The following is a 27,016-nucleotide window of genomic DNA, read 5'->3' on the forward strand; positions in this document are numbered from 1 at the left end:
ACTAGAGAAGCCATCTGATCCTGGACTTTTGTTTTGGGGGAGTTTTTGGATGATCGCTTCAATTTCCTTACTGTTGATCGGTCTATTTCTATTTTCCAGTTCTTGGTGATTCAGTCTAGGAAAGTTATATATTTCTAAGAACTTGTCCATTTTTTCTAGGTTATTGAATTTGGTGGCATATACTCCTTTATAATATTCTTGTGTGATCCTTTGTATTTCTGTGGTATCTGTCATAAAACAGTATTGGAAATCCTAGCCAGAGTAATCAGGCAAGAGAAAGAAATAAAAGATATCCAAATTGGGAATGAAGAAGTCAAACTGTTATGTTTTGCAGATGACATGATTCTTTATATAGAAACCCTAAAGATTCCACCAAAAAAACTAGTAGGAACCATAAACAAATACAGGAAAGTTGCAGGATACAAACTCAATGTACAAAAATCCATTATGTTCCTATATACTAACAATGAAATTTGAAATAAATGAAAAAAACAATTCCTTTTGCAATTGCAAAACAAAGAATAAAATACCTAGGAATAAGCTTAACAAAGGATGTGAAGGACCTATACATTGAAAACTATAAGACATTATTAAAAGAAATTGATGATCAAAATGGCGGCGTGAGGTGAGCCTCTGTAAAGCTCCCCTGGAATTTACAACTAATCGAACAATAACTCCACAGAGGACTCCCTGCACAGCAGACAGGCAAGACAAAGAGGCTCACTACTGAATTCACCGAAAGGTGGGTGAATCCCGCGAGCAGGGGAGGAGGGAAGAGAGAAGTGTGGAGACGGAGCCGAGGACGGGCGCAGGACGCAGACCTGGCTCAGTGCTCCCAGCTCGCTGCATCCCGGAGCTACCGCAGCTGCGGGACAGGGAAGAACTCGGGCTGCTAGGGCTCCGCTTACGGCCCACAGGGCTGAGGGGGCAGCATATAACACGGCTGAACCCAACGCTCACGGCAGAGACCTCGGAGCAAAGACTGAGGGAAGAAGGCTGAAAACGGTGGTTTAAGCCCTCCCTGCCGAGCAGAGAACGGAAGCCTTAGGCACCGAGACTGGCCGCCCCCTCCCTACCCTCCCAGAGCTCGCCCGCCCCCACCTGCCAGGTGCTAGAAGCAGAACAGTAGCAGTGTCAGATCAAAAGAACAGAATATTTGCTGTTCTGAGAACTGTGGACCGCAGACACAGATTCGCAGCCCAACTAGTTCCGGCAAAGGGGAGGGAGCTGTGGAAGCAGGACTGGCTGTGGTGGTGGTCACCACCATTGCTCTGGGCCACCTCTCACAACTCACCCCGCCCCGGCCCCACCTATCTGGGCGGATCCCTGGAGGAGTAAATAGAACTGCTGAAACATACGGGCTCTGAATCTGGTGCAGGAAGAGCTTTGGAACTTCAAAAACTCTCCACATACCCACACAGACACTGCGCCCTGTGACCCAAGCGAACTATTAACAGAGAAGAAGCCCGTCTCCCAGGGAATCCCCCCATTGTGTGAGAAGCTGGAATAGTGCAGAGAAAACATAGCACTACCGTGTGAGAGAAATAAAAGGCTGCAGTCGGAGAGAAAATAAAACATTCTACCAACAAGTACTGGAAAACAAAAGAAAGACCTCATCCTATCAACCTGTTGCGGAAGCCACTCCTATAGATGTCTAGGAAGAGAAATAATAAATCAGTAATTGCCATGAATAACCAAGGAAACAAGACAGCTCAGAAAGAAACTGAAAAGTGTCCAGAAAAGGAACTTAAAGATATGGAAATATGTGACTTAAACGACAGAGAATTCAAGATGGCAGTTCTGAAAAAACTCAACAAGATACAAGAAAACACAGAAAGGCAGTTGAATGAACTCAGAAACACAATCAAAGAACAACATGAGCATTTTACGAAAGAGATTGAAATTTTAAAAAAGAACCAAATAGAATTTCTGGACATTAAGAACTCAATAGAAGAAATTAAGAATGAAATAACCAGCTTAGGTAGTAGAGTTGACCAGATGGAGGAAAGAATCTGTGACATCAAAGACAGAAACCTGGAAATTACACAGATGGAAGAAGAAAGAGACTTGAGACTTAAAAGAAATGAAAGAACTCTACAAGAACTTTCTGACTCCATCAGAAAGAGCAATATAAGAATAATGGGCATACCAGAAGGAGAAGAAAGAGAGAAGGGAAGAGAGAATATATTCAAACAAATTGTTGAAGAGAACTTCCCAAACTTGTGGACAGAACTGGATCCTCGAATCCAAGAAGCAAATAGAACACCTAATTACCTCAATCACAACAGGCCTTCTCCAAGGCACATTGTATTGAAGCTGTCTAAAATCAACGACAAAGAATTCTCAAGGCAGCCAGGGAAAAGAAGACGGTAACCTACAAAGGAAAGCCCATTAAATTATCATAGGATTTTTCAGCAGGAACTCTACAAGCCAGGAGGGAGTGGAACCAAATATTCAAACTATTGAGAGAGAGAAATTATGAGCCAAGAATAATGTATCCAGCAAAGATATCCTTTAGATATGAAGGAGGAATAAAGACTTTTCCAGACATACAGAAGCTGAGGGAATTTTCTAATACACGACCTGCACTACAAGAAATACTAAAGAAGGCTATTCGGCCACCATCAACAGGGACAATTTGTGGCAACCAAAACATAAAAAGGGGGAGAGTAAAGGCCTGAACAGGAATATGGGAATATGAGAAAGTAAGTGTGCTAAAGAAAATGGAATACTCTAAATATCAAACTTTCTTTTACTTAAACTTAAGGGTAACCACTCAAGAAAACTCCAGAACTGAAATATATACTGTAATAAAAGAAGAAACAGAGGGAAACATTATAGAATACCACCATACAGAAATAATAGACAACAACAAAAAGGAAAGAAACAATGGAGACACAGCCTTACCAGAAAACTAAAGATAGAATGACAGGAAATCCTCACATATCAATAATCACCTTAAATGTAAATGGACTGAACTCACCAATAAAAAGGCACAGAGTAGCAGACTGGATCAAAAAACTAAACCCAACCATATGCTGTCTCCAAGAGACACATCTCAGCTCGAAGGACAAGCATAGACTCAAAGTGAAAGGGTGGAAATTGACACTCCAAGCAAATGGTACCCAGAGAAAATCAGGTGTAGACATAATGATATCAGATGAAACAGACTTCAGGGTGAAAAAGGTAACAAGAGACAAAGATGGACATTTCATAATGGTAAAGGGGACGATACAACAAGAAGACATAACAGTCATCAATATTTATGCCCCCAATCAGGGAGCACCGAAATATACCAAGCAACTACTAACAGAACTAAAGGGAGAAATTGACCAAAACACAATTATACTAGGGGACTTAAATACATTATTGACAGCTATGGATACATCATCCAAACAGAAAATAAATAATGAAATATCAGCCCTAAATGACACATTAGATGAAATGGACATAACTGACATATATAGAGCACTTCATCCTAAAACATCAGACTATACATTCTTTTCTAGTGTACATGGAACATTCTCAAGGATAGACCATATATTGGGACATAAAATCAGCCTCAGCTAATTTAAGAAGATTGAAATCATACCAAGCATATTCTCTGATCACAAGGCTTTGAAATTGGATATCAACTGCAAAAAGAAAGCAGGAAAAAACACAAATACATGGAGATTAAACAACATAGTTTTAAAGAACAACTGGGTCAAAGAAGAAATTAGAGGAGAGATCAAAAGATACATAGAAACAAATGAGAATGAAAATACATCCTACCAAAATTTTTGGGATGCAGCGAAAGCAGTTTTAAGAGGGAAATTTATATCATTACAGGCCTATCTCAAGAAACAAGAAAAATCCCAAATAAATAACCTCATGTGACACCTTAAAGAATTAGAAAAAGAAGAACAAGTGAAACCCGAGGTCAGCAGAAGAAAGGAAATAACAAAAATCAGAGCAGAACTAAATGAAATAGAGAACAAAAAGACAATAGAAAAAATTAATGTGACAAAGAGCTGGTTCTTTGAAAAGATTAACAAAATTGACAAACCGTTTGCTAGACTCACTAAGATAAAAAGAGAGAAGACACTAATTAACAAAATCAGAAATGAAAAAGGGGAAGTTATCACGGACACCACAGAAATACAAAGGATCATCCAAGAATACTATGAAGGACTATATGCCACCAAATTCAATAACCTAGAAGAAATGGACAAGTTCTTAGAAACATATAGCCTTCCTAGGCAGAACCATGAAGAATTGGAAAATCTAAACAGACCGATCACCAGTAACGAAATTGAATCAGTCATCCGAAACCTTCCCAAAGGCAAAAGTCCTGGACCAGATGGCTTCGCTAGTGAATTCTACCAAACCTTCAAAGAGGATCTAATACCAATCCTGCTCAAACTGTTCCAAAAAATTGAAGAAGAGACAGTACTCCCTAACTCATTTTATGAGGCCAACATTACCCTGATACCAAAACCCGGTAAGGACAACACAAAAAACGAAAAACTACAGACCAATATCTCTGATGAATACAGATGCAAAAATCCTAAACAAAATTCCAAAGCAAATCAAATACAACAATGCATTAAAAAGATCATTCATCACGACCAAGTGGGGTTCATCCCAGGGGCACAAGGATGGTTCAACATCTGCAAATCCATCAATGTGATACATCACATAAACAAAATAAAGGACAAAAATCATATGATTATATCAATTGATGCAGAAAAAGCATTTGACAAGATACAACATCCATTTATGATAAAAACACTTAATAAAATAGGTATAGAAGGAAAATACCTTAACATAATAAAGGCCATATGACAAACCCTCAGCTAATCTCATAATTAATGGTGAAAAACTGAAGCCCTTTGCTCTACGTTCAGGAACACGACGGGGCTGTCCCCTATCACCTCTGCTTTTCAACATAGTGTTGGAAGTCCTTGCCAGAGCAATCAGGCAAGAGAAAGAAATAAAAGGCATCCACATTGGGAATGAAGAAGTTAAATTATCACTCTTTGCAGATGACATGATGCTATATATAGAAAACCCTAAAGACTCCATCAAAAAGCTATTAGAAACAATCAACGAATACAGTAAAGTTGCTGGATACAAAATCAACATACAAAAGTCCGTTGCATTCCTATATACTAACAATGAAATCTCAGAAAAAGATATACAAAAAACAATTGAAGAAGACACAAAGAAATGGAAAGACATTCCGTGCTCATGGATTGGAAGAATCAACATAGTTAAAATGGCTATATTACCCAAAGCAATATACAGATTTAATGCAATCCCCATCAAAATCGCAATGGCATTTTTTAAAGAAATAGAACAAAAAATCATCAGATTTGCTTGGAACCACAAAAGAGCCGGAATGGCCAAAGCAATCCTAAGAAAAAAGAACAATGATGGAGGTATCACACTCCCTGACTTTAGCTTTTACTACAGGGCTACAATAATCGAAACAGCATGGTATTGGCAGAAAAACAGACACATAGACCAATGGAATAGAATTGAGAACCCAGAAATACAACCACATAAATATAGACAGATAATTTTTGACAAAGAAGCTAAAAACATACAATAGAGGAAAGACAGCCTCTTCAATAAATGGTGCTGGCAGAATTGGAAAGCCACGTGCAAAAGAATGAAACTGGACTGCTATCTGTCAGCATGTACCAAAATTCATTCAAAATGGATCAAAGACTTAAGCATAAGACCTGACACAATAAACTGCATAGAAGAAAACATAGGTACTAAACTTATGGACCTTGGGTTCAAAGAGCATTTTATGAATTTGACTCCAAAGGCAGTGGAAGTAAAAGCTAAAATAAACGATTGGGACTATATGAAACTTAAAAGCTTCTGCACAGCAAAAGAAACCATCGAACAAAATAAAGAGGCAACCAACTGAATGGGAGAAGATTTTTGCAAACAGTGCCTCCGATAAGGGGCTAATATCCAAAATATACAAGGAACTCATGAAACTCAACAACAAAAAAACAAACAACCCAATTGAAAAATGGGCAGAGGACCTGAAGAGACATTTCTCCAAAGAGGACATACAAATGGCAAATAGATATACAAAAAAATGCTCAACATCACTAATCATCAGAGAAATGCAAATAAAAACCACAATGAGATATCAACCCCAGTCAGAATGGTTATCATCAACAAGACAAATAATAACAAGTGTTGGAGAGGCTGTGGAGAAAAAGGAACCCTCATACACTTCTGGTGGGAATGCAGACTGGTGCAGCCGTTATGGAAGGCAGGGTGGAGGTTCCTCAAAAAATTACGAATAGGATTACCATATGACCCAGCAATCCCTCTCCTGGGTATCTACCCCAAAAATCTGAAAACATCTACACATAAAGACACTTGTGCTCCAATGTTCATTGCAGCTTTGTTTACGGTGGCCAAGACATGCAAACAACCAAAATGTCTTTCGATAGATGAATGGATAAAGAAGTTGTGGAATATATACACAATGGAATATTATACAGCGGTAAGAAAAGATGATATAGGAACATTTGTGACAACATGGATGGATCTTGAGAGTATAATGCTAAGCGAAATAAGTGAGACAGAAAAAGCAGAGAACCATATGATTTCACTGATATGTGGTATATAAACCAAAAACAACAAAAGAACAAGACAAACAAATGAGAAACAAAAACTCATAGACACAGACAATAGTTTAGTGGTTACCAGAGGGTAAGGCGGGTGGGTGGTGGGAGATGAGGGTAAGGGGGATCAAATATATGGTGATGGAAGGAGAACTGACTCCGGGTGGTGAACACACAATGGGATTTATAGATGATGTAATGCAGAATTGTACACCTGAAATCTATGTAATTTTACTAACAATTGTCACCCCAATAAATTAAAGAAAAAAACCTTTCTTTTTATCTTTGATAAAAAATAAAAATGAAAACAAAAAAATCTTGCTCATAAAGCCTCCTCCTCTTTTGAAGCCCAAACCTTTTCCTAATGTATTCCCTGATTAATTAAAATAGTGATATAAATGTCCCTTAGCTAGAGAAGCAATTTTCTCTACTTGCCACTACATTTATCACTGCTCTACAAACTATTTCTCTTTTGCTCATAAATAATGGCAATGAGTTACAGGTCTTCTCACTGAATGGTTGTTTAGATGACTACATGTCCCTTATGTTGGGCCAGAAGCACTTGATAAGTGTCTACTACTTGATTTGTACATGATACTTTTTAACAAAGATGAAGATAAAATGAACATAGTCACCCCACATCCTAAAGATAACCACATGCTATGTGCTCAAGCCAACCTTGGGTTACTATTAGCTAAACAGAAATCTTAATTTATAGATGCTTATAATCAACCTTACTATAGAACTGTGTACAGTATCTTTACAGAACACAATGTACATCTAGAGCCTAAGAAAAGAAATTAAAGTAACCCTTTATTCAGTCTGCCAAGGGACTATGGAACCTTGTAATTATCTGGCTTTAGATAGAAGAGATACATTGCAATTGGATACACACCAGGGCACAGGTTTATGCCTCAGATGACAGACGGCTGAGAAAAAGCTCTAGAGTGCAAGCTTTCTACCAGACCTTTTTAATTTATTTTCCCCAAATGCATCAAATTTTAATGCTGGCTCTTTGACCCAGTATGTTAGCATTTTTATGAACTTATGATTAACTAGTACCATAGTAGCAGAAGCTAAATTTTCTTCCATTTAAAACTAAATTTTACTCATAGAAGTTATAACCCCTAAATACTGGGTGAAAGAGACCAAATGAGGAACGAAAGTATTTTAAAAAGACAAGTGAGACCAGAAATTGTAGTCTTGCACTATAATTACCAGAGCATCTGGAATTCCATGAGCCAAAGCTAGTCAGTTCCAATCTTGGGCAATTCAATCTGAAAAGCAAGGTTCAAGAATTAGCCATATCAACTGCTGCCAAGTACCTTGATCCCCCAAATTAAGATGATCTCTTCCAGACCATGTGGTAATTCACAGCCTTGGATGTAATGGCAACAGTGCTTACAAGAGGGACTTCTACATCCCTTTTATTCAAAGATGGCTGTAAGATGTAACACTATAATTCAGGTGCCTAAATTGTGTGCTAAGATCTGGACTTCCAAATATATGGCCACAATGTGAGGTTGGCTTTTGGCTATCTTGGAACAAAAAATAGGATGAGGTTAAGTTATCAAACATATGGCAGTGTCCTCTGGCTAGGTAGCTTTAGTCAGGTGTTCACGTCCCTACTCACAATGCACCCTGCAGTTACTGAGAGAAGAATTTGGAAAAACATATGTCAAAGTTGATGAATACATATTAATCTAAAATTTTCCCTATGGATACTGGTTAAGGGGTAACTCAAAGGATGCAATTTGGCATTGTCAAAAGAGAACAAAAGTCCCAAAGAAATTCATCCTACCCCCACCCTTTTTTTTGTTGCTACCTTTCCAGTACATTTTATAGTTAACAATGTCATATTCATTTCAGAACCAAGTTCAGTTCCGCCTGCTATCATCAATACCACTACAACTCATTTCTCAACACATCATCTTCAAAAAAATAAGTCCTTGCACATGTTAGTAAATGTGTTAAGTTATTTAAGTTGCCTCTCAATAATGGAATAACACCATAATAAATCTAAAACAGAAACTTTGTACTTCTAGAATGTCTAACAAACTTTGTTTGCTTGTTTTTTAAATTTAGCTCATTTTCTCATGCTCTGCAGGGGAGCTAGGTATATTGAATGTCCCACCAAAGTGGACTATCCTGTATTCTCTACATTGTCATGTTTTGCTATAATCTCTACCGTCTAGAATTCAAGCACTTGTCCTCAGCACTGTTTAATCTAGAGTCATTTTCATATAAATTTATATGTATAAATTAAATATATATATTGGGATATATATGCTGGTGACTTTCTGGTGAGTAAGGAGCTCAGATATATGTCTTTGCCTCCCTCACTGAACCAAACAAAGAGGGCACTAAAGAGTGCTGATTAATTAGTAATTATTTCCAACCTAAGCCTGGAATTTGGCTGTAGTGACAAGAGGATCACCTCCAAATCTCAGATAAGGCAAGTCAGGATCTAAGAAACCAAGCATACATTCAATCAACAATTATTGAGTACTGATTTATTTCCCAGGTAAAAGGACACAAAGATAAATAAAACAGGGTTTCTATCCTCAAGGATCTCACCATCTAAAAGAAGAAGTAGGGGTAAGCAATTAGATGTTGTATGATAGTGTTATAAGAACAGTGCTTTGGAGGTGTCATCATTATCACCACCACCACCATCATCATCACTACCACTCATTAGTACTTACAGTGTACCAGGCACTATTCTAAGTACTTCAAATTACATGCTCACAATAGTCCACTGAGGTAAGTTTATCCATGGAAAGATCAAGTGATGTGCTAAAAGTCATACAACTGGTAAGTGGTAGAGCCTGACTTCAAACCCCAGCAGTCTAGACTCAGGAGTCGAAATTCATAACCGCTAGGCAATAATGCCTCTCTAACCCCCAGGAAAGTATCATTAATTCTGTCAGTAGGTTAGTTTGTAATGCCATATGGAAGGATTTCCAGGGAAGGTGACATTTATTCTGACTAACCCAGGAACAAAACGTGAGTTGAATCTGTGGTCATTTCAGACTTGACCGACTTTTAAAAATTAACTTTTCATTTGAGAATAATTTTAGATAATACAGATAATAAAGAGAGTTCTCTTATATTCCCTCACTGAATTTACCCCTCTGTGACCATCTCACATCTCCATGATATATTTGTCAAAACTAAGAAACCAACATTGATACATTGCTAGTAACTAAACTCTAGATTTTATTTAATTTCACCAATTTTCCAGTACTGTTCTTTTTGTTCCAGGATCCAATCCAGAATGCCACATTGCATTTTGTTGTCACGTTCCCCAGTCTCTTCTGGTTTGTGACAGTTTCTGACTTTCCTTATTTTTCATGACCTTGACAGTCTTGAGGAGTACTGACCTGGTATCCTGTATAAAGTCTCCCAGTCTGGATTTTTCTGAAGTTTCTGTCATGATGTGGCTGCGGTTAGGGTTTGGGAAAAGAATATTTATTACGGAGGTGAAGTGCCCTTCTCTACTTACATCATATTGGGGGAGGGGCATGACATCCCCCTGGTATCACTTGGTCATATTAACTTCCTTCACTTGGTTCAGTGGAGTATTAGACAGGTTTGTGCACTGTAGAGTTACTATTTTCCCCTTTCTCTAGTCTATTATTTGAAACCAAGTCACTATGTCTAGACCAAAGTTGGGTAGGGTAGGAGATTAAGCTCCACTTCCTGGAGGGGGGGTATTTGCATATCCTATAAACAATTTGTTTTAAAGCCAATGAAAGTGATAGCTTTGACCACATAGGGAAAGATTACTGATTAAGTATCTAGACTTCAAACTTGTGACTAAACTTCCATGAGCCTCAGTGAAGTCAGGCATAAAGCAGTACTGAGAATTTTCCTTTGTCTCACAGTTAACATCAGAATCAAATACTATGCTTCTTCATTCCTAAATCTCAGGATAAAAGTCATGGACTTCATTCCCACGAAATACACATAATATACACAATTTTTCATCCATTATTAGGGATTCTCATCCTTGAATCTCCAGTAAGAATCCCTGTGCTAAACTAGTACTCAAAAAATGTTAAGTCTGATCATACGAGAGATGATCCCATTTGACTGAAGTAAGTTTCCAGGGAAAGAAAACAAAACAGGGGCTAACCCCGTAAAAAAGAAGCCCATTTCATGTCGTCCAAGGCCTGACACTAGACAGAACCACAGAAAGATGTGACTTTATGTTTATGTTTATATCATATACTTGCCTAGCTCATCCGACGTCTACACTGCAAACTCAGGCCATGCCACAGGCATTGGGTGGGGCTGGACAAGTAAAGACCACGATTTTCTTGGCTTCAGCATTTAAGGAAGTATAATTGGTGCTGAGACAACCACTGGAGCATGATTTTTTAAAGCACACATTATTTATAATTTTAAAACCTAAACATTAAAAAAGATGTGTAGGCATAGATTATTTTATGAAAGATAAAGAGATTTATTTTAAATTTTTACTTAGGTGACTGTAGTCTTTAATAAAGCTGTTCTTTTTCAAATTATTTAAAACAAATTAATGCTTATAATTCTTCAGGTTCTGCCCACAGATGACATGCATATTAAGACTTTATCTGCTGAAGCGAATGAGTAAATTGCATTTAAATACCAACATTATAGGTCTATTTGTTCTGAAATCTTCCTCCCAAAGATTCCTCCGCCCTCTTACCTCCCTCTTCCAAACGAAGAAGGTCACTCATTCTCACTGTAGTGCAGAACTATACTTTTTAGATGTTACTGTTAGTCATCGCATTAGTCATTTTCAGCTCCCTTGAAGCAATATTGAAACCTTCTTTGCCAACTCCATTACCTGCTATGACTAGGGCTGAAATCAGCCCTTCTCCACTTCTGGGTCTGCCAAACTCTCAAGCCAATGACTTACTGGCTGTATATGTGAAATGGGGTATGCTCACAGGAGAGAAAAGAGCAGACAGAAACAAGTGACATAGTAAATATATTATTCTATCTCCGCTGAGCATAATCCCTTATCAGGAAGAAATTTTCTTTCTCTGCACAATTTTCTCTTATTTTTTTGCAAAATTAAATAAGAGTTATGAAAAAAAAACAAAAAAACCCTGAGAGTTTCATGAAGCAGCAAGGGATGGATATTGTGGCTCATAGCAGCCTTTTTTTCTTTTTCTTTTTAAGAAAAAAAATGCATCCACGTACCTCTCCTTCTTACTATGCCCCCCAAACAATATGACTGTTTTAGGGCATAATTTTACATTTCAATTTCTTCCCAACACACAGAGGAAAAAATTGCAAAAGTGGAGCCTGAAACCAGAAAGTCATGCAGAGCTTTGTGTGTGCTTTGGAGGGAAGTGGGGAATGATGAACAGAAAGGAAGCAGAAACCCATTGTGCTGCTCTGGTCTGCAGCCAAACCACCCCACTTACTCCTGCTTCTGGTACCTCAGGGAGTTTGTTTTTCAAGCTTTTTATGGCAAAAAAAAATGTATTGGGAAATGGGGAAAATGATATTATTTAGTCCTATCCGGCAATCTATGACAAAGATAAAAGCATGCGATTGACTTTTTAAAAAATCTTACATGAAAGAAATTTTTTTTAAAAAATTATTAAATTTATTAAGGTGACATTGGTTGGCAAACTTAAATAGGTTACAAGTGTACATTTCTATAATACATCATCTATATATTACATTGTGTGTTCACCACCCAGAGTCAGTTTTCCTTCCATCACCATATATTTGACCCCATTTATCCTCTTCTACCACCCCTCCCCCTTACCCTCTGATAACCACTAAATTGTTGTTTGTGTCTATAAGATCTTGTTTCTTTGTTTGTTCATTAGTTGCTTTCAGTTTTATATCCCACATATGAGGGAGATGATATGGTTCTCGACTTTATCCATCTGACTTACTTTGCTTAACATGATAATCTCAAGATCCATCCATGTTGTCGCAAATGGCAGTATTTTATCTTTTCTTATGGCTAAGTAATATTTCATTGTAAATATGTACCACATCTTTTTTATCCAATCATCCATGGAAGGACACTTTGGTTGTTTCCATGTCTTGGCCACAGTAAATAATGCTGCAATGAACATAGGGATACATATATCTTCACAGATAATGTTTTTTCAGATTTTTCGTGGTAGATACCCAGAAGAGGGATTGCTGGGTTGTATGGTAATTCTAGTCTTCATTTTTTGAGGAAACTCCATACTGTTTTCCACAGTGGCTATACCAATTTATATTCCCACCAGCAATGTATAAGGGTTCCTTTTTGTCTACAACGTTTCCAACACTTGTTATTCCTTGTCTTGTTGATAACAGGCAGTCTAACAGGAGTGAGGTGGTATCTCACTGTGGTTTTGCTTTGCATTTCCCTAATATCTAGTGAAGGTGAGCATCTTTTCAAATATCACTGGCCATTTGTATGTCTTCTTGGGAGAAGTGTCTGTTCAGTTTCTCTGCCCATTTTTCAATTGGATTGTTTGTTTTTTTGCTGTTGAGTTGTATAAGTTCTTTATGTATTTTGGATACTAGCCCCTTATCGGAGATGTTGTTTGCAAATACTTACCCCATTCGATTGGTTGCCTCTTTGTTTTGCTGATAGTTTCTTTTGACATGCAGAAGCTTTTGAGCTTGATATAGTCCTATTTATTGATTTTTGCTTTTAATTCCCTTCCCTTTGGTAGAATTTACTAGTGAAGCCATCATCTGGTTCTAGACTTTCACTTTTAAAGAGGTTTTGCATGTTTGTTTCAATTTCCTTACTAAATATGATGTATCTAGATTTTCTATTCCTTTGTGATTCAGTCTAGGAGATGTTTGTTTCAATTTCCTTACTAAATATGATGTATCTAGATTTTCTATTCCTTTGTGATTCAGTCTAGGAAGGTTATATATTTCTAAGAATTTGTCCCTTTTTTCAAGGTTATTGAAGTATTCCTGAATGGACCTTTTCATTTCTGTGGTATCCATCGTAACTTCTCCTCTTTCATTTCTGATTTTGTTTATTTGTGTCTTTTCTCTTTTTTCCTTATTGAGTCTAACCAGGAGTTGGTCAATTTTAGTAATCTTTTCAAAGAACCAGTTCTTTGTTACATTAATTTTTTCTATGCCTTTTGGTTCTCTATTTCATTTAATTCTGCTCTGATTTTTATTATTTCCTTCCTTCTGATGACTTTGGGTTTCACTTGTTCTTCTTTTTCTAGTTCTTTAAGATGTAATGTTAGGTTGTTTATTTGGGATTTTTCTTGTTTCTTGAGATAGGCCTGTAATGATATAAATTTCCCTCTTAATACTGCTTTCCCAGTATACCAATGATTTTGATATGATGTATTTTCATTGTCACTTGTTTCTATGTATCTTCTGATCTCTCCTTTTATTTTTTCTTTGACCCAGTTGTTCTTTAGTAGCAAGTTGTTTAATTGCCATGTATATGTGATTTTTCCCACTTTGTTTTTGAGGTTGGTCACCAATTTTAAAGCATTGTGATCAGAGAATACACTTGGTGTGATTTCAGTCTTCTTACATTTGCTGAGGCTAGTTTTATGTCCCAATGTATGTTCTATCCTTGAGAATGTATAGTCTGGTGTTCTAGGATGCTCTATAAATGTCAATTATGTCCATTTCATCTAATGTGTCATTTAGGACTGCTATTTCATTATTTATTTTCTGTTTGGATGATCTATCCATAGCTGTCAATGATGTATTTAGGTTCCCTACTATAATTGTGTTGTGGTCAATTTTTCCCTTTAGTTCTGTTAGTAGTTGCTTTGTATGTTTTGGCGCTCTCATATTGATGACTGTTACGTCTTCTTATTGTATAGTGCCTTTTATCATTATGAAATGTTCATCTTTGTCTCTTGTTACTTTTTGTATCCTGAAATCTGTTTCGTCAGATATAAGTATGGCTGCACCACTTTTCTCTGGATGTCATTTGCTTGGAGTGTCTATTTCCACCCTTTCACTTTGAATCTATATTTGTCCTTGTAGCTGAGATGTGTCTCTCAGAGGCAGCATATGCTTGGGTTTTGTTTTTGATCCAATCCAGTGCTCTGTGCCTTTTTATTGGTGAGTTCAGTCCATTTACATTTAAGGTGATTATTGATATATGAGGATTTCCTATAGACATTTTATCTTTTGTTTTCTGTTTGTTATCTTTTTGTTTTCCATCTCCATTGTTTCTTTGCCTTTGTATCTCTGTCTGTTATTTTAGTTTGGTGGTATTCTATGATTTTTCCCTCTGCTTCCTCTTTTTTTATGTTATGTGTCTCAGTTCTGGATTTTTTCTGAGTGGTCACCATTAAGTTTATGTAAAAGAAAGTTTCGTATGTACAGTAGTCATTTTTCTTCAGCATGAATCTTTTCTCCATTCCCCTTTGCAAATTCAGATCTTTACCCCCTCTCTTTTTATGTTTTTCTTGTCACAAATTATCCCTGTTTATGCCATGAGTTCATTTCTGAGTTGCATAAAAAACTGTCTTCTTCTTCGCTTTTTCTTTTCCTTCCTTCCTTCCTTCCTTCCTTCCTTCCTTCCTTCCTTCCTTTCTTTCTTTCTTTATGTTTTTATCTCCTTTATGCCCCATTTTGTGTAGGGGTTGACATTTCCTGCTTCTGTCTTTCTGTTAGTAACCTTACTCATAGTTTTGTATTCTTTTGTCTTTTTGTGTCAGGTAAAATAACGTCTTTCAGTGTTTCCAGTAATGCAGGCCTTATGGTGGAAAATTCCCTCAGCTTCTATATATCTGGAAAGGTCTTTATTCCTCCTTCATATGTAAAGGATAACTTTGCAGGATATATTATTCTTGGCTCATAATTTCTCTCTTTCAATAGTTTGAATATTTGGTTCCACTCCCTCCTGGCTTGTAGAGTTTCTGCCGAGAAATCTGATGATAATCTAATGGACTTTTCTTTGTAGGTTACCATCTTCTTTTCCCTGGCTGCCTTGAGGATTCTTTCTTTGCTGTTGATTTTAGACAGCTTCAATACAATGTGCCTTGGAGAAGGCCTTTTGGGGTTGAGGTAATTACGTGTTCTATTTGCTTCTTGGATTCGAGGATGCAGTTCTTTCCACATGTCTGGGAAGTTCTTGTTGACTATGTGTTTGAATATATTCTGTTCCCTTCTCCCGTTTTTTTCTCCTTCTGGTATGCCCATTATTCTTATATTGCTCTTTCTGATGAAATTAGAAAGTTCTTGTAGAATTCTTTCATTTCTTTTAACTCTCAAGTCTCTCTCTTCTTTCATCTGTCACTTCCAGATTTCTATCTTCGATGCCACTGATTCTTTCCTCCATCTGGTGAGCTCTATTTCCCAAGCTGGCTATTTCATTCTTCATCCCTTTTATTGAGTTCTTCAGCTCCAGAATTTCTATTTGGTTCTTTTTAAAAATGTCAATCTCTTTAGTAAAGTATTCATTTTGTTCATTGATTTTATTTCTGAGTTCATTAGACTACCTGTCTGTGTTTTCTAGCATCTCGTTGAGTATTTTCAAAATGACAATCTTGAATTCTCTGTCATTTAAGTCATATAGTTCCATGTCTTTAAGTTTATTTTCTGGAGGTTCTTCATTTTATTTCTGAGCTGCCTTGTTACTTTGGTTATTCATGGCAATTGATGGATTATTTCTCTTCCTGGACCTCTACAGAAATGAATTCTGCAGCAGGTTGATATAAAGAGGTCTTTCTTTTGTTTTCCAGTAGGTAGTGTTATTTTCTTTTGCCTTGTTCTGGCTTCTTGTGCAGTGGGAAATTTCCTGGGGAGACGGGCGTCTCCTCCTCTGAGACCAGGTCACCTCAGTCTCAGGGCACCACCCCCGTGGAAGAATGTGGTGGGTGAACGGATTCTGAGCCCCTGAAATCCCAGTGCTGACCCCACAGCCTGATGCAGAGCTGTGCACCTCAGCAGCCCTGAGATCCCTCCGCCCCCTGCCAGGATCAATCGTGAAAGGCGGGCTGGGAGAGGCCACTGGTTTGTTTGTGTCTTTGTTCTCCTCTGAGTAATTGCAACTGCCAGACCTCAGATGCCTCACCTCTGTATCTATCTCCCTTGTCACTGTAATTAGCTGCAGTGTGTGTCTGCCACTCAGGAACTGTCTCTCCAGTTCGCAGGGCTGTAGATATCCTGCTCTTTAATCCAACACTGCTACAGTTTCTTGTGAAGTTCACTGCCAGCACTGGGAGTGTATGGGGAGGCAAGGTCTGCGAGGATGGATGGAAGCGGCCAGGCTCAGAGCCTTTGTTTCCTGCCTGACAGTGAGGGAGGTTAGATTACAGTTGTCACACTTCTGTATTTGGTCTTTGCCCCAGGTCTCTGCCCCAATCACTGGGTTCAGCAGTACTATATGCTGATCACTCAGGAATGCTCGGGGGTCACAGAGAGTGCACCTGAAGCCTGAATCCCCTCCTCTCCTGGGACTGCAGTGAGCTCAGGGATACGTCCGCAGCCCCCTTCTATGCACTTCTCTCTTCCCACCTCCTCTGTTTGCCCTGATTCACCCACCTTCAGATGTTTCAATGTGCGGATGTCTCAGATGTGTTTATGTGTTGCATAGGGAATCCTGTGTTGAATTATAGCTGCTCAATTTGTTGTAACTTCAAGGGGAGAAATCAAGGGGCACTCCTCACTCTACCATGTTTCTGATGTCACTCTGAGAGAGATTTTCATATGTAATTGCTGTTATTTTCTAAAGATCAAACAACCTCAATTTTTTTATGTTAAAATCTGTAGTTTTTAATTTTTTCCCCAACATTCACAGAAGGATTTCTTGTCCCCACTTTGCACATTTGGAAGTAAAAGAAATGACCATTTCTGCTGGCATCTCAGGAATAAGTCTCATCAATAAGGAGTCACATCCTTCATCAAACCCTGACAGGAAACGTGCAGTGCCATGTTGGGACACAGAGGGCTAGCAGTGAGCAAATGCATTATAAAAAGTCAGTCTCAATCTGCTTATGCCCCTTAAAGCTAGGGACCTTCTCTTTTGGAAAGCTCCTCAGTCCTAGAAAGATGAAAGGTTTACAAAAGTCAGTTTGCCCTTCTAGATGTCAGACTATTTTATTTTCATGAGAAAGTGTATGAAAACAAGTCATGGATTAGCCATTACTTCTTTCTAAATAAGTGTCATCAGAATATAATAAAATAATAAAGTTAATCATTTGGCCTGGTTATGGTCTTTCCAATGGTGGCCTCTCTTGAAAGATGATGGATAGATAGATAAGATAGATACATTTCTGAAACCTATATAATAATTTATAATATAATACGTAACATGTATATTTAATGTTATATATACATCTATACCTAACATAATATACGATAAATATATAACATTCATATGTACATATATTATTTTATTTCAAGCATCTAGCAGCAGTTTGAAAATTTCTAGTTTTCTCAAACTTATGAAAATGCAGATTATTTATAATGAGAGCAAAAAAATACATTGTTAGGAACATAGTTTATATTTCTATGACCACAGTATTACATGAGGAGTAAGTAATACAAGCTTTGGGTTTAAGAAAACAAAAACAAGATAACAATAAAGAAGACTTACTGACAAAACAATGTAAATCCATTGGCTTATTGTCAAACAAGTTTTTGTTACTCTAGCAGATGCTCCATTACTAAGTGGGTTGATCCCTTCCATAGCCAAAGACTTTTACTTTTTATCAGTAAGGATGCTACGTATCAAAACTCTCAATACCCGGTGTGTGTCTTTGACTTTTTGTACTCAAGCACTTGTAAGTATATCAAGGCCAGTTGGACTTATATATATGGCAATTAAACAGTTCAAATTCATGACAATATTTCCAGGAGTGTGGAAACTCACCAAACCTCATTGCAGTGACAGAGAATGAGTTGTTAACTTTTCACCAGAAAAACATTCATCCATTTACCATTTATTATGTGTCTAAGACATGCCAGACACTGTGCCAGGTGTAAAATGTCAGCACTAGGTCTAAACTCTGTTCTTGAATGTTTTGCTTGAGCAAAATTAATTCTCTTATTGGGTTCCACTGAGCACTTGAGGCTCCATAAACTTAGGAAAAACCGAAGTTTAAAATCTTTTCTGTTTAATTTCTCATTACTTATATCCATAAATTTCTGGAACCATAAAATATCTATTTATATTTATGAAGAATGTTTAAAGTACACACACTTCTCAACCTACGATGGGGTTATATCTCGATAAACCCATCATAAATTGAAAGTATCGTAACTCAAAAATGCATTTAACACATCTAACCTACATCATAGCTTAGCCTGGCCTACCTTAAATGTGCTCAGAACACTTACATTAGTCTACAGTTGGGCAAAATTATCTAACCTAAAGCCTACTTTATAATAAAGTATTAAACATCTCATTTAATTTATAATGCATATCAGTTTCATACTGTCATAAACTTGAAAAAGCATAAGTCAAACCATTGTAAGTCAGGGACTGTCTGTATTGGAATCCCCTTAAACCACAGAAATCCCAGCTTTCAATTTCAAGAACAAGGAGACAACAGCACTAGAGGTGCAAATAATGGCATTTTCTATCTTATTTCTGTAGCCAAGCTCAGACTAGGAGATCAAGTTGCCTACTTTCCAGAAATTAGAGCCGAGGGAGCGAGCCAGCTTCTTTGAAGGTACTTCTAAAAGGAGAATTTGTTCAGTCTCTGCCTCCCCCAAGAAGTATCTTGAAATGAAAGGAGACAAGAGAAAACATAAAAGCTTAGATATATTCTAGTAGAAGGCTCTGTTGTGGATGGCTGCATTTGTACTCTTAAATACCTGTCTCAAATAATCTTAAAAATCCAAACTCTGAAACTTTCTTTAAAATCCACAAATAGCTATTAAAATGGTGATATTTTGCTATAAATTATTTTCTACTGACCACTTAGCCTCTTCTCAGAGACACCAGAATTTTAGTTACCAGTCTGAAATACCAGGTTCGCTCCTACAGTGTTTCCCCAAAAATAAGACCTAGCCGGACAATCAGCTCTAATACGTCTTTTGGAGCAAAAATTAATATAAGACCCGGTCTTATATTATATTATATTATATTATTATATTATATTATATTATATTATATTATATTATATTATAGCCGGTCTTATAGTAAAATAAGACTGGGTCTTATATTAATTTTTGCTTCAAAAGATGCATTAGAGCTGATTGTCTGGCTAGGTCTTATTTTCGTATTGATAGCATTTACTTGTGAACTTCACTTGATATGTTAAGAATTTGTCTTTATCAATTCTTTTTTTCTCAAATTCATATTTTTCTATTTTTGTCATACCCTGCACATCTACTAATATTATGTCTTCACTCTCATAATTACTATATACAAAAATGTATCTGTAACAACTTGATTTTAGAAAGTTGTTAGAAAGACTAGATTTTAGGCTTACAGAAATATCAAGCACACAAAACATTCTACTCAGGGAAGTTAAGAATTTTGCCTTGGAAGTCTGAGGACGCAAGCAATATTCTCAAGCAAAATAGAGGTTTGATCCCTGGACCGAATTGGTAAACAATAAAATGAATCAACATGAGATAAATATGCTATGGTGTCCTCAAATACCTCGGATGCTAATGTCATGAAGACCTCAAGGGCCCTAATGGCATACATATGTGAGGTAACATTTCAGTTTGGCAAATTTCACTCTCCATTTTTTGGGGGTGTAGTAGGGTGGAGGTTGGGACAAAACCTTTTTGACATGCCTGAAAGAGAAGGATTTAAGTTGAGTTCATTATCTCTTTAGTGCAGAAGTCTGGGAAACGAAGAGGCTAGACCAGGGAGAGTGAATCCAGCTAGTATTCCTTTTTGTTTTTCAAGCTGCCCTGACAATAATGCGGCAGGGTGAAAAGATCAGGAACACTTTATACACATTGTGCTAATTACTGCAAGTACTTAAAGTTGTAATTAGCTTATTATACTGCAGAGATCCTAACATGGCATGTCTTTCAAAAGAATTTCTCTCCAGATCATTAGTGGGAAAGCTAACAACATCTGCTTCAAATAAAATCAACCAATTAGCACAGGCAACTCCACATAGTTTGCAATCAGAGAATTATATTGTGCCAAGTGCTAATTTCAATGTGAATGCTATCTCCTTCTCATATCCCACGCTTCTCTGCCAGCACAGCTGGTGTTTAACACCACTGACTTCAGCGAAGTCTCCAAAAACTTATGTTAATTTGAAATAACCTAATCAGAAGTGTGCAATACAGACTGAGGTTGATCTCAGCTTAATTAAAACTGACCTTGTCATTTCAGGGCCTGTAAAACACCATTATCTCACCATTTATCACTCAACTACCACAAATATTCCATTTATGTGAAAACCGAGGAAGACGAGTTACAAACCACTAGAGCTATTTTCAGAAGTACAGCAAATGCTGGAGTTTAATGGAAGAAGAGGTCTATCTATAAGTACTGGGCAACAATAAAGGTAATTCAGCAGACTCAAAATAACTTGTCAACCCTACCCACGAAGGCTGCTTCTGCCCACTTCCGTTGGCTTGAATGGCACATTCAATCCAGAGACTGACAGGCATTAGCAGATGTGAAGGCTTTCATTTTAAAATTAATATCTTACCCAGTACCTTTCAGCAAGCTGAATCGTTCAATCAATAAGCATGACATGGCAGGTGTGATGTGTACAAGGCACTAAATTCTTCTGCCAAAGGTACTAGAAAACATCTGCTCACATGCGTGTGTGTGCTTGTCAATAGATGAACTGCTAAAAAAAATGATTGCAAGTGGAATATCTAATATGCTTGTATTTACCAAGATAAAATAAAAAACAAAGATCACATTTTATGGTGTATACCTGCCATCAAAGACACCTTGTTTAACCTACCTTAAGTCTATAACCCCGTGTTTTTATATGTACATGGTCAACTCTCTATCAAATTACAAATTAATTACATTCTGGTTTTCTGCACATTAACATGGCTTTAAAAATATCTACAGGTTCTCCTCCTAGGCTTTGTTTATTTTCATACCATCTCAACCCATAAAGTATTCAAGGCAATGCTACAAGCACGGAGGAACCTATCCACAAAAAAATTCAGATGATTTACATCAGGAAGATGTTTTATTTGTTCACAGATCACATGCTTAGCCACAACTCAACGTATCTGCTGATGCTTTTCTTCCAGCGAAGCAAGCCTCCCTTTGGCTCTTGTTCCACACACCTAGCCAAATCCAACCTCTGATTGCCAAAGACCACATTGACTTCACTCCTCTAACACTTATTTGCTAGGCTAGTCCTTTTGATATAGTCAGATATTGACTATCTTGAATTGTTTGATGTTTTCCTGTTTTATCTTGGCCAAGTCATGGAGGGATAGTCTCATTCCATTTATAAAGAGACTCGCTGGCCTTGTGGAACAAAACGGGACATGATGTTAAAATATTTGAATGTTTATCTTGGTTCGCTGACTCTATGACCTTGAACCATACACTAAATTATCCGAGTCCAGGTTTCCCCATCTGTAAATGAAATTAATACCACCCACCTCAGAAAGTTAATTTTGAGGACTGAAATATTATAATAGATGTGACTGAGTCTGAGTCCAAAGGATGTTTATTGAATGAGGTACATGGGAGGTAACCAAATAGTTGGTGAAATATTGGTTGGAAAAAGGTAAGACCACCAGAAAAGAAATTTACAAAGTAAGGAAACAGGAAGTGGCCGTTTTATAATGATCGTATGACTAGCCTCGTATGTGCAAACAAGAGGGGTTATTTAGACTCCAAACTCTACATTTCAAAAGTAAAACAAAAATGGTATTCAGGCACAAAAGAACAAAGCCCATTTTGATTTGAGCTGATGGAGGTGAGTAAAGTTGTCTGCATCTCCCTCAGATCGGGCCCTGTGAGGAGATATGGGTATAACTGGTAAAAATGAATGCTTTGTATAGTAATGCTAAGTGCCAACTTTCCTAAAGGAGGACCAGGATGAAGAGCCCCTGATTCTTTCTGAAGAAAAGGTGAAATTGCTTATGCCATGACAGTTGTTTTGACAATGTTATACCACTCACGCTGATCTCTCTTAGGATGTTATAATTTGATGAGACACTTTAATTCCAGATTTATGAATGTTACATGATTTCATTCACTCATTAATACAAAATTTACTCTTTCCAATTTGTGTGATCTTAGGCAGGTTACTTCACTTTCTAACGTTTCAGACTGCTCCTCTGTAAAACGGTAATAACAGTATCTATCATTTTGATTGGTGGGTTTATAATAAGAAGATAGTCCATGCCAGTTGTTTATTGTTTTGCCTGGCACTTAGTAAATACTCTGTAACTAATAACTGCTCTTGATGTTCGTGCTATTTTACTCCCACTGCTACAAAAAGGAGTGATTTTTACCTCCTAAGATGATCCTGAACATTGCTCCCTTTTCAGATATCAGATGTCATCTCCTCTGTAGGTCCTACCTCCAGGTTGAAATATTCACCCTTTCTTTGATTTCACAAAACTTTGTCTGTACTTTTACTATGGCATTTAGCATAGTGTATAGTAATAATTTATTTATATCATTGTTTTCCTGCCAAAAATTTTAGCTACTCAAAAGCAGGAATTTTAATTTCATTAATCTTTTTGTCCCTAATATTCATCAAGCATTATGCATAGTAGGAATAAAAAAAGTATTTGTTGACTAAAAAATGAGTGAATAAATATACTAATGTGGTACGTAAAGACATAAACATTAAATATTACAAGTATTATTCTGAAATATCAGTCCTCTGAACTTTAGAATACCAATCTTATAAATTCATGAACTTTAAATATAACACTAGGTGTTGATTTTAGACTTTAGACATTTCTGAAGCTTTTCCCTGGGTTATAATGGTTCCCTTAGAATCCTTTGTGGATGTAATGAATTCAGTCAGAAGGCTTCTATTAAAATTTTCCATATTGACTACCACCAAGGCAATTAAATAAGGGACTTTGCTACCTGAGAACTCCTTTGCCAAAAAAGCCCAAGTTTGGTGAGTCAGTCAGGACAGCAGGTGGACAAAATGGAGAGATAATATGTAGATAGGATAGTTCCATTTCTGTTTTCACTTACAGTCCTGTATTATTTTAATTATTAACATTATCATTATGTAGGCTACTTTGGAAATCCATATGAAACATTCTAAATCAGAAGTGAATTTGCAACTAACCTTTTAGACATGGTAGAAAGCTTTTCAATGAAAATCTTCATAATTTCTCAGAGAACCATTCAGACAGAAAATACAACTAAAGTTAGAACAAAAATAAAAACAAACAAAAAACAATGCCTCTATCTACTGAAGCACAATCTATCCCAAATAATTAAGGTTTTTGCAATTATTTTTAACCTTTTAAACTGCAATTACTTTTGCACGAACCTAATAGATCTAAACTAAAACAGCTTAACGTTCAAAACAATTTTAATTGGTGTTCACATGACCTTGAGGTCACTGAATCAACAGATATAAATGTTCTATATTTTAAGACTAAATGTATTTTATAATAGTTTTAACATTGTTAAAATGTATATGATTTAACTATATGGTGACCATTCTCGCATTTCCAGGACTACCTCAATGTCACATTTTCTATTGTTGTATAAGTAATCATGTATTTATCAGACCGTATATAGTAATTTGAGATGCAAAAACTCTGTTCTCCATATTTAATTGTGAGTCTTTAGCTAATTAGAATGTGTAATTAACTAGAAATTCTATTCTAGGTCATTGGAATTGTGCTTCCAAACTTAAGTATCTTACTTATGCTTTAAAAGAAATATTTGTTTATCACCTGTGTGTCACTTCACATGTAGATTTATCAGACAAAGTGAGGGAATTTCCAAGAATGGATTTGGGCCAGTTTTGCTTCAATGCAAATTGGTAATCACAGAAATTCTCCTATTGTCCTTTTCTCAGTTTTATTAGCTCTTTTTTTCTTCTACTTCTCTCACTGCATGATAAGCCATCTTAGTGCCCATGTTATAACAACTTCCATTCCAAAAAGCCCAGACAATGGATGATATTTACTAGCTGTTTGCAAACAACAGAATCCACAGTGTTGCCAGCAGATGCCCTTCACTCACAGTGAATGAGGAAGGGAATTATAGGAAATCAGTGTGCATTGTGTGTGTCCAGCTGAGATGGAGGCTGACAGAGACATCTCCAGGCAAAATTTCAGAGCACAAAATTTATCTTCTTGGCCTTTCCCACTACAGAACACCCCTTTGAGGCTGACCATCTCCTTAGTGCCTCTCTTCAAGATATGCCTACTTCTCAACTCTTCAAAACCATCTTTCATTTTCTCAAGATCTTCTAGTTCATCTGATAAATTAATTAAGACCAATGGCTAACGTCATACTTACAAGAAAATCTTATATTTCAACAGGGAACATCTATAGATTCATTATCCTAACCTAAGTCAATACAAAAAATGCCTTGTACCATGTCAGGTCAGTGAAGAATTATCTATCAAGAATTATTTAGGAGAAGGGTCTGCGATTTTACCCTACTTGCAAGCTAACAAATTAACCTGCCACAGTTTCATAGATACTGGCAGAGGACAGGAAACTCCTGGACCAGAAACAAAAGACTGAATTACTCACAGCACGAGTATCATGTTTGCATCAATTCCTCTTACTCCACATGCCCCACAGGGTGACAAAGAGGGGCCCCAATTGATGCTCACCTGAAGTGAATGTGCACCACAGCTGAGGAACTCCAAGCTTAGGTAACCTGAATCTTTTATACTGGGCAACTCTTTGCCCTACTGGGAGAAATAGTTTTTATTATACTGGACAGTAAACAAATCTGCCTTCTCCGGAGGGTTGTGATCTCTATCTTCCAAAGCTGTTGGCCTTACAAACATCCTAGAAAAGAGAGTCCAGAACAAAGGCTAATCAGTGCCTCTGCTCACAAGATGTGCAAAAATAAGAGACGCATGGAGATTTGTTTCCCACCACTATTCAGAAAGAGATTTTCACCAGCTATCCCAAATAACATCCCAAATAACTGGTGGTTCTCATCTGGAAAACTAATAAACAGGTATATTCCTGGGTCCCACCCCACAGATTCTGATCCAGTAGTTCTGGGGTGGCTCAACAATATTTATTTCCAAAAGATCTCAAGTGAAGCTGATGCTGATGGATCCTGGACCACACTTCCTGCACTACTGTAGATGATAACTTCATTCACTGATGTCTAAGAAATAACTAGAACTAGAATTGGAATAAAAGGTGGTTAAAAAAAAAAGCCCACATTTAGAAACAAATAAAGATGGAAAGAAATAGAGGAGAGGAGTTGGTCTGCTCTTACTCAAGGTGAGCAATATTAGGATTTGGATTTCAGGCCTGTGTACATGGCAATGAATCCTTATCTTTGACTTTCAGTTAGGCAGTAATGTTTTGCTTTCCTAAGCTCAAGATTCAGAGCTGGGGAGGTGCGATCCCACACAAGCCCAATCTGAGAGGTGAAGTTCATGCTTAACAAAATGCCCCTGTTCTCATCTGTTTCCTTCTTCTATTGAGCTCCATTTCACACTGCCTTTGAGACAGAAAACGGGTGATGTTGGATTTCTCCTCCCAAGAAACATTTATCTGTTGACATGGTATGTTCAAGACATACATGTTCATATTGACATTTGTCATACTGACAGTACAATAAATACAATAAATAAAAATTTTTGCTTGAGAAATTTTTCTCTTAGGTGATTTTTATGCTATTCTGAGAAATTAGGCTAAATTATAGCTTTATTTTTTATAAACAGTTTGTATTAACCTCAGAGACAGCTGCACATGAGTCTCTAGAGACAGCAATAAGTTTCTTGTTACTTATTATTTTTTAAGCATGACATGACAGTATGATATATACATTTGATACCCTCTGAGATCAAAGTTAAAGTTGCCAATTGAAAACAAGGATGTAGAAACTACAATTGCAAGAATAATGATTCTTTTTCAGTCTTCATCCTCTTCAACTTCTCTATTTGATGTTGTTATTCATGTTCTCTTTGAGGCAGCCTACTCCCTTAACTTCTAGGACATCTAATTTTGGGGGTTTTTTACATAATGATTTTATCATTTTCATAACATTTATCCATGCTTCTTAGTTTCTAAAAAATAAACAATACAGAAAAGTATTAGAAAGCAAAGAGTTACCCCAAATCACATCAAACAGAAATAAATATTGTTAATAATAGGTGAACAATATGCCAAAGTTCTATGACTGAAGAGATGGGTAGGTATATACATAGATTAGAAAGAGAAAGATAGGGAAACATAAACAGAAAAAGATAGATTGATGGGAACCTCCTCATAAAATGGGATTATATTCTAAATGTTTTAAATAAGATGTATTAAAATTATATGAATTTAAAAGAAAGAGAAG

The sequence above is a fragment of the Rhinolophus ferrumequinum genome, chromosome X (genome assembly GCF_004115265.2).
Source record: "Rhinolophus ferrumequinum isolate MPI-CBG mRhiFer1 chromosome X, mRhiFer1_v1.p, whole genome shotgun sequence".
Classification (NCBI taxonomy): domain Eukaryota; kingdom Metazoa; phylum Chordata; class Mammalia; order Chiroptera; family Rhinolophidae; genus Rhinolophus; species Rhinolophus ferrumequinum.